The sequence below is a fragment of the Paroedura picta genome, chromosome 9, assembly GCF_049243985.1.
Source record: "Paroedura picta isolate Pp20150507F chromosome 9, Ppicta_v3.0, whole genome shotgun sequence".
NCBI lineage: Eukaryota > Metazoa > Chordata > Lepidosauria > Squamata > Gekkonidae > Paroedura > Paroedura picta.
This window is the reverse complement of record NC_135377.1, coordinates 56,525,900-56,535,113: the sequence shown is the minus strand read 5'-3', so window position 1 is coordinate 56,535,113 and position 9,214 is coordinate 56,525,900.

Genomic DNA, 9,214 nt, shown 5'->3' with positions numbered 1-9,214 from the left:
GTAGTGGAATCAGTTGCGTTTTTTAGCGTTTCCCACAGGCTTCCGGTCTCGGCAGAAATCGCTAGAAAGGAAGCGCTATTGCCAAGCTCGTCCTGCCCCTGGCCGTCAAGCAGCCAATGGGCAGCCGTTAGCATGCTCCCAAACAGCCCCTTTCCCTTTAAGGAAGGTTTTTTTAAAAAAAAAAAAACACACCCATTGTAACGAATCTGGGTAGATTCGTTGCAATGGAGAGACCCATCCAGCTGCCTGGGGTGTTTGAGCTGTCGTTTGATCGTTTGATCGTTAACACGCTAACTCCGAGTGAAACCCCCCCCCTCTCACGGGCCCGATTTTCGGCTGAATGGAATGTGTGAAATATGTGTGCTTAGTGACTGAAGGGGAGGGACTGAAGCCGGGGAAGCCTCTGTTTGAGCTGTCATTTGATCGTGGCCACGCTGCCTCCGAGTGGAAAAAAAAATCCCCCTCCCCCCCCTCACGGGCGCGATTTTCAGCCGAAACAGTGTGAAAAATAAAGGGAAAATACATCAGCAAACGGGCTTCTGCGGGCTTCTTGTGCTGTAAACAGCTCTGAGGAGGGACTGCAGCCTGGGAAGCCTCACTGGCTAAACGGAGGCTCGCCGGTGCGTTGATCTCCACTCGCTCGGGGAAAAAAAATAGCAATCGCTTCGCCGGAAGTTTGGAGTACAGGCTCAGGAGGAGGGACTTTGAAGAACCCGCAACAATGTTAACGCACAGGTCTTTATCGCTATTGTTGCAGATTGGTTGCAGGAGTGTATCGCTTTCCGGAGGGTGAATCCACTTTTTGGGATTCCCCTGAAAGCGCTACAACGAAGCGCTTTTTGCGGGTCGGTTTCAGGAGTGTTGCAGATTGTCTACGACGTCGTGGGTTATTCCAAATTAGTAGCGTTTTCAATTAGCAACCATTGTGCTATTTTGAAGCCGTGCGAAATGGCCCTAAATATTTGCACTGTATTTTCCAAATGGTCATTTGCACCAACTCCATGGAGATTATTTCCATAAGAAATAAACCATGGTGCAAGATGTATGGAGTCACCCTGATCCTGAATTCCAAACATAGGAATTCCAGTGTGTGCATAGACCTGCTTACTCATGATATTTTCACGATTCATTTCCGTGGAAGGAAATAAGCAGCATATAGATTCATCTGTATGCTTACATTGTTTCACATAATTCAAGCAAGCATAGACACCAGAGCACACTCAAAAGGCTTTTTGGCAGAGTTTAAATATGTGAAGGGGCAGAAAACTAGGCTGTTTGTAAAGAATAACAACTTTGTATAGGAAGAAGTAAGAATGACCTAACCAAGTGCTCTAATTGTTGTCTACATTCATTCTCCTGTTTAGGAGGCAAGCAGGGAGGAAGTGTGCTCAAAGGACCGGGAAGTGTGCTCCCATTACCCAATCAGGACACTGGAGGAGAGTATTTGAAAAATTCTAGGAAGTTCCTATTCTAACTATGCTAAATATACATCTCTTCTGATGTCTCCTGGAGGATATTCTTTTTAGCTATTGAATTATTCATACTCCAAAAAGGCTCAAGCTGTAATCCTCAGAACATTGGAAGCAAGCCCTCATGAGCAACATTGGATTTACTTTTGAGTATACCTGCTAAGGCTCGGTTCTTTATTTTTGTATCTGTGTGCACTTGGAATTGAGGTGAGAGACAGGCAATTTGGCTCTCCTTATAACAAGGACATTCAACTGTCCAGTTATCTCAAAATTCCATTACAGAAACATTGTCAATTTTTTCTTTCTTGCCTATGGTCTTGTTTTAGTTTGCAGATTTACTGGTTCTTATTTTCTGTGGCTTTAAATAGCTTCCTCCTTCTTTTTGCCAGTTTGTTAAAACATTAAAGCAAATTACTTTTATATTTAAAATAATTAAACCATTTTCTCCCAAGTACTGAGCTAACAGCTACCTCAACAAATGTCATATTACATATTTTTATGTTCCTATGGTGATGTAATATACATTCAGCATATGTGCATTCATTAATTGAACAGCAAAATATCTGCGTCCCCTCTAAATGTTATAGAAAATAGCAGCCAGCATCTTTTAAGCAATAGTACAGAAGTGGTTTTCTATAAGAAAATGGAACCATTTCAGTTATAATTACAAAACAATGGCTGTTATAACAGGAAAAAGAATATACAACTGGAAATGACCATAAACAATGCTATTTCAACAAGCTAATTTCTACCAGTTTAGTGTAGTGGCGGCTTCTAATCTGGAGAGCTGGGTTTGACTTTGGGCTCCTCCACATGCAGACAGCTGCATGACCCTGGGCTAATTACAGTCCTCCTAGCGCTGTTCTCACAGAGCAGTCATGTCAGAGCTTTCTCAGCCTCACCTACTTCACGGGGTATCTGTTGTGGGGGGAGGAAGGGAAGGCGATTGTAAGTTGTTTCGAGACTCCTTTGGGCAGTGAAAAGTGGGTATAAAAACTAATTCTTCTTAATTCTTCTACTATATGAAAAAAACCTTGCATAATGATTTCTGGATATGATCATTACCTTAATGAGCTTTATTTTTCAGTATATTCAGCAAATGTTTATCATCTTCTTATTAATATTTTATAGATGTTATTGCTAAACCTTATTATGGTGTTTTCTCCCAGTTAGGTCTGTACCAGAAGTCAAGTGGATTTCACCTTCTGAAAAATTTGGCTCAGATTTACATCCTTACAACATAATGATTCATTTGTCTTTAGCATCTTAAAATGACCCCCCCAAAAAAACAAAACCCCTTTCAGATATGCATTTACATTTTCATATTATTGTAAGAAGAGCTGTTTTTATACTCTGCTTTTCACTACCTGAAGTAGTCTCTCCTTACAAACACCATTCCCTTCCTCTTCCCACAGCAGAACCCCAGTGAGAACAACCCTGAGAGAAGTGTGATTAGTCTAAGGTAAGGTGACCAGATTGTCCCACTTTTGGAGGGACATCTGGGGGAACCTGTCCAATTGTACTTATATTGAAATTAAAATATATATATTACAATACTATTTTTGCGTTCTATGCGTTTTATGAAACTTTTTGTTGCTCCATATAGACCAAATTTTTAATCAAGAACCCCCCCATCCCCCGGTCAATGGTGTCCCACTTTACCAATGTTAAAATCTGGTCACCTTAGATCACCCAGCTGGCTGCATGTGGAGGAGTAGGGAAGCAAACCTGGTTCTCCAGGTTAGAGTCCACTGCTCTTTATCACTATATTGCATTGGCTCTCAAAGTCGTGGAAATAGAACTTTTATGTTATTCTTGTGCACCTCATAACTGCAGAACACCTGTCTTTATTTTGTCATGAAGTATTAGACCCAGTAAAGACTAACTGCATTCAGCAATCCATAACATTTACATCTCAAGGATATTGTCATCCTTTTCTCCTGTCCACTTAGATAACTTGACTAGATGTTAATGCAGAGCAAGAGGTCTAAAGGTCCTTGCTAAAGGAGGGTTAAAAAACCCTAGCCTAGTAGAGTAGGGAAGCAACAGGAAAGGCTGAGTCTGGGGGAGAACAGAGCTGCCAACTGCAGGTCAGGAAACGCTTGGAGATTTGGGGGTGGAGCTTAGGGAAAGCCAGGACGTCATTAGGGTATAACACCATACACTTCACCCTCCAAAGCAGCCATTTTGTCTAAGGGATCTATGTATTCTGCCATCCTAAGGCAAAAAGTGAAGCAATTACAGATATAAGAAATTGAAGAAAGAGGGAAATAAAAAGACTATGGGTATTCCCCTAATAGCTTATATGTCCAGAACTCGCCCCAAGAGCAGTAAGTTTTTGTGTTTTTCTGTTTCATTGGCCTCCTCTGCACTGATCATTCATTAGTGCCATTTCATCCACATTTCTGCTAAAAGAAGATGTACATTTCACAATACCCTCCCCTTTCCTTAAAAAAATTGTTCAAAGATCAAAGACAAGACCAGATACACCACCTTTGCCAGAAGAAGCCATCAAAATGCAACCTGCAGCTAATAGAGTACGTCTACTGAAATCAATGGGGCAGCTTTATTCCTTTATCTGATTGTCCTTGAAGTTGGTCTAGTTCTAAGAAAAGAATAAATATATCTAATGATATACACTACTTTCCCTTCAAGAAGTTCAGATAAGATCACAAGCAGGCAGTTTCCTATCCTGGCTGAGACCTGCTTTGCATTAGCAAGGCAACGCCAAAATATGTCCTCAGAGGACATATATCTGAGAACATACATCTGTGAGGCTTGGCGCTCAGCTCCGTGACATTCTTTACAAGCTGCTCTATACACCTTGTGCCAACCACTAGGCAATTCACATGGAAACTCAACATAATTGTGGGAAATTGTTGGCTAGGCCTTTTGGAGGTGGGCACAGTCAATACACAAGAAATATACATGTCCTGCTTTCTTTGTTCAGGTTTCCAACATTAATATATTAGTTTGTTTACTAGACCTGTAGGTTTTTAAACTGCAGCTGAAAACTGGATATATTAATAGGGTCCTAATTCTTTTTGATCTCCTTCTCTTGTGGCCTTCCTGTACACTTAATTGCTTTATCTGTATGCATTAGTATTTTCTTCTTCAGTTGGAATTCGTTTTTGAAATAGTTTGATATTTGTTACTTCTACCTGTGAGACAGATATGCAGGGAAGAGTTTTCTTTGATCCAGTATTTAGGACAATCTGACTTGCAGCTTTTCTACTCTCCTTTGTTACTGAATTTGAGATGTGCAGGTTTGTGCAAATGTGGTTGGATAACTGATGCGTGATGCAAGCATCGGTCAATAGTGGATGACAAAGAATTCAACTTTCTGCATTTGATTTCACTCAAATTCCTCTCTAAACCTGCTCCGTTAGCTGACATCTGTTCATCATTCTCATTTTTCTTTTTTAGTGTCCATGTTATATTTGCTTGCCCAATCTGTGTCTGAATTTTTTTTAATGATACATTATGTAATAATTTGTTCATTTGATATACACCAGGCTTGAATACAGTCAATTTAGTAGTTGTGTTAGTTTTCATTACTTTTGGAGAATATTGTGGAATGGTCAGGTTTTTTTCCTTTTCAGGGAAGACTTCTTTGATTTGCCTGTTTATCTGTAACAGTTGTCCTTTGAAGTTTGGAATGACTCTGGTGGAACCTTTTTAAAAAAGAAAACCTGAAAATAAATACTTTAGTATTTTTAAAGTTTCATTTGAGTGGAGCAGTTGTGCAGGTTCATCTGAAGTTTGCATCCCGTTACTCTTGTATTCTCATCTTCCGCTGATAAATGGAAAGGAGAGGAAAATGCCTGTTTTTAGCTGGTTGACTTTAAGCTCCATCTTGTGGTTAGGATTGGTAGCACATGCTGACGAACTGAACATAACTTTTTCAAGGAATTTGTTGAATCAATTTGGAGGCAAGGAATGACATTTAGCACGAGATAAGGTGCTGACCCCACTATTCTGTCTAATTTTCCTCCTGCAGTCCCCTGCAGGGTCTTTTTCTCTTCTCTTCTCTTCTCTTCTCTTCTCTTCTCTTCTCTTCTCTTCTCTTCTCTTCTCTTCTCTTCTCTTCTCTTCTCTTCTCTTCTCTTCTCTTCTCTTCTCTTCTCTTCTCTTCTCTTCTCTTCTCCTTCATATCTCATACATTGCTTTTTCCAACACAAAGGCCCCAATTGAAGGAGGATGATTGGGAAGGGATCACTCTCTTGTTGAGTCCCTACTTCTAGGTCTGTGTTGTGACTAAGCAAATAGTAAGATGTCAAAATAAAGTCTATAGTACTTGCGGACTAATATGTACACTCTCTGGGAATATCTCCTTGGGTAGCCCCTTTAAGAATGGAAAGGTCTGTCCTTGATGAAGCTATAGTAAGTGGTAACCTTTTCTGTTTAACTTGCCATCCTTAAAAGTTCTAGGGGGGATTCTTAAGGAATTTTTCACTGGTAATACTCAGTTGAAGGATGCATGTAGTAATTCATCTGAAGGTCCGGGTCTGGTGTTAAAATCCCGTGACTACAACAGGTGTATTTAAAGAGGACAGGAGAAGCGAGTTTAGTTACAAAATTTGTCCATATTTCATGTTCTCTTTGTCTGGAGTCATTGGAGGGTTTGTTTTCTATATTGGACCATGCAGGCTTAGGCCCAATGTTCACATAATATCAGCAGGGTGACTGCTGCCTGCAATCTTGTAACTATAAGAAGAGTCAATCCTCCATTTCAGTCCTCCATTAGCCTTTACTTGCTTCTCCCCTGGAGTGGCTAGAAGATTTATTACGAATCTATCTGCAGGCAGTGGGTCTTTGGACCAGGTTTCTTGGAGGCAAGTGATGTCATGTTGGGCCAAAAAAAGAGTTAAAAGAATTATCAATTCTCTTGGAGACCAAGCCTGCGATAGTCCATTTTAGGAATGTAATTGAATTTTGGGGTCTTGGCCCAAAGGGACCAGTAAATGATCTTTCTTAATTGATTGAATGTCAATTTCAACCTTTGTTTCAGTTTGCAAATTTTCTGTCCAAGTAATGGGTTGCTTGGCAAGTTGAGAATATCTAAAAGGGATAGCTGGAAAGAAATAAACTCCTGGGCTGTTAAGAATTGAAGGGAAGAAGGGCTTGTGGGTTCTAGTTTACAATTTAAAAAAATGGCATGAAGGATGGACAAGAAGAGGCGAGAGCCAGTGAAGGTGGGCAGATTCAGGCTTCAAAGGCAAGGGCAGAAAGAGTAGAGGAAAGCAAATTCAAATGCAGACCAAATGCCTTGGATTGCTGTGAATTGCCTCCCCGGTAGGATATGAATGAGGGAAGAATTATGTTGTAAACCACCCTGGGTAACCAGTAGTGGAGAAAGCAGAGTATAAATAAATAATAAATAAAACATTTTAGAGAAATATGTAAATAATTCATATAGTATATGGATAATCTTGCTTTAGGATGCTTTGGGCTGATCCTGCGTTGAGCTGGGGGTTGGACTAGATGGCCTGTATGGCCCCTTCCAATTCTATGATTCTGTGATCTTCAGATCTATCTCTTGTTTCTGGCTGATCCAGGGAGGCTGTTACAGTGTATGGGCTAATTATCTAATACTTAATCCCAAAAAGACAGAAGTGCTACTGGTGAGCACAGGGTCTGACCCAGGTTTAAAAGTGTCTTTGATTATAGAAGGGGTTGTAGTGATTTAGAGAGAACAGGTCTATGATTTGTGGCTGCTCTTTTTAAAAATTGGCATTTTGATCCCATCCATGTGAACTGATACAACTGTGTGCTTTCTCGTTTGTGCAAGAATACCAGCTCTTAGAACAGTGCCTTAAACCAGTAATCATCCGTATTTATTTATTATTATTATTATTATTATGGTTTCTGTTTTAGAATATGTAATTACAGCCTGTTTTCTCAACTCTTTTTTATCAGAGTACAACTGGAGAAGAAGGGCAGCTTGCTAACCAGGTAACTTTAAATGAGCATAACTGATAAAACTAGTATTACTTGTTCAGCAAGCTGCAAAAACGCCAGGAAGATTTGGGGTTGGTGGGTCAAGCTTTCAGGAGTCAAACCTCCCCTTGTCAGATAGAAAGCTTATACCACAGAAATCTTCAAATGAGTAGCCGTGTTGGTCTGAAGTAGCACAATAAAATCAGAGTCTAGTAGCACCTTTAAGACCAACAAAGATTCATTCAAGGTGTGAGCTTTTGAGTGTAAGCACTCTTCGTCAGACTAAGAACTGACCATCATATATTCCCACTGTCATGATGGTCAGTTTTTAGTCTGACGAAGGGTGCTTGCACTCGAAAGCTCACACTTTGAATAAATCTTTGTTGGTCTTAAAGGTGCTACTGGACTCTGATTTCACAGAAATCTTATTGGTCTGCGGTGTGCTCCTGGATTCAAATATAGTGGTTCTACAGCAGACCAAGACAACTACCCTCTGCAACTGCCTTCAACACAAACAAGAATTCATTATAAGCAACATGTGAAATAAACCTTCACTTCATCTCCAGCTATTTTTAATTTAGTATTCATTAGGAACTTCGTGAGAATAACTATGTGGGAAAATATAATAATCTGTAGTAATAATCTTATGTCCAGGAGGTATTCAAATCTAGCCAATAAATCAAATACACCCCCCAAACATTTCCCTGAAGGATTTTATGCATACAATGATTTTTTTTGTTTTCCTGTAAATCATCAGTTGTGCTGTTCTAAATGAAAGTGCATTTCCTGCCAACTGAGAACTCAGTGTAATTTTCATGGCACAGAGTTTTTACAGCTTAGCATGGAGTGGTGAAAAACAGAGGTTGGCATTTAGAGTCATTCATTTTACTTTGAGAATTACTTTGATTTAAGCAATCCAGCCTTTAACATAGAGAAACAGCGATTAAGGCAAAAAGTCATACACACTGATACAATTTCATTTAAAAATACTGGTGTTCATAATACAATGTAGTACTTGGGCACAGTTAATATATGTCTGTTCAGTGCATTGATGGAAGACCTTTTAAGAATCCCACATCTTTTGCTTTGAGGTCCGTAATGGAAGAACAATGGCATAGAAATGATAGGAAGTATTTGTTTCTTTGCAAGAATTATTTTGTCCAAAAAACGAATGTGGGCAAACTTCAGTAGAATGTCATCCCCGAACTGCATCAGGAATGATTTGTCTAATAACGTTTGTCTTTATTTTAATACAGATAATAAAACATTGGAAATTAACATTAATAATTTTAAACAGCAATCCTACCCCTCACCCCCAAGAATACAATGGCACTTCTTGATGATTTTTCTCATTAATTCACTACCTGCAGGGAAGTCTAGACTGTAGGAGTACCTCCTTCATGTCTTGAGAAAAATGTTCATAACTCAGTGGAGTTTCCTCTACATCAATATCCTGCTCAGGCAGGTGAGGTTCTTCAAACCTAAATGACATCTGAGGTTCATCCTCATAGGGCTGGTCCCACTGGCCCGCGTACAAGGATTAGTTGTGGGTTCATGCTTTTATGATATTGTTTTAATGGGATTGTTTTATGTAACCCGCCTCGAACCTCCAGCGGGAGGTGGGATATAAATAAAATGATAATAATAATACACTGGTGAGGGATCAAAGGAAACCCGTGGGGCAGAATATCAGACCAAAGGGGTGGTTCTGGAGTGAGGAGAATGACTGGGAACCAAGGAGGCTGGATTCAGAGAAGGAGTAAGCTGGGTCAACAGAATCGAGGATGTAGGCGGAACTGATGGAA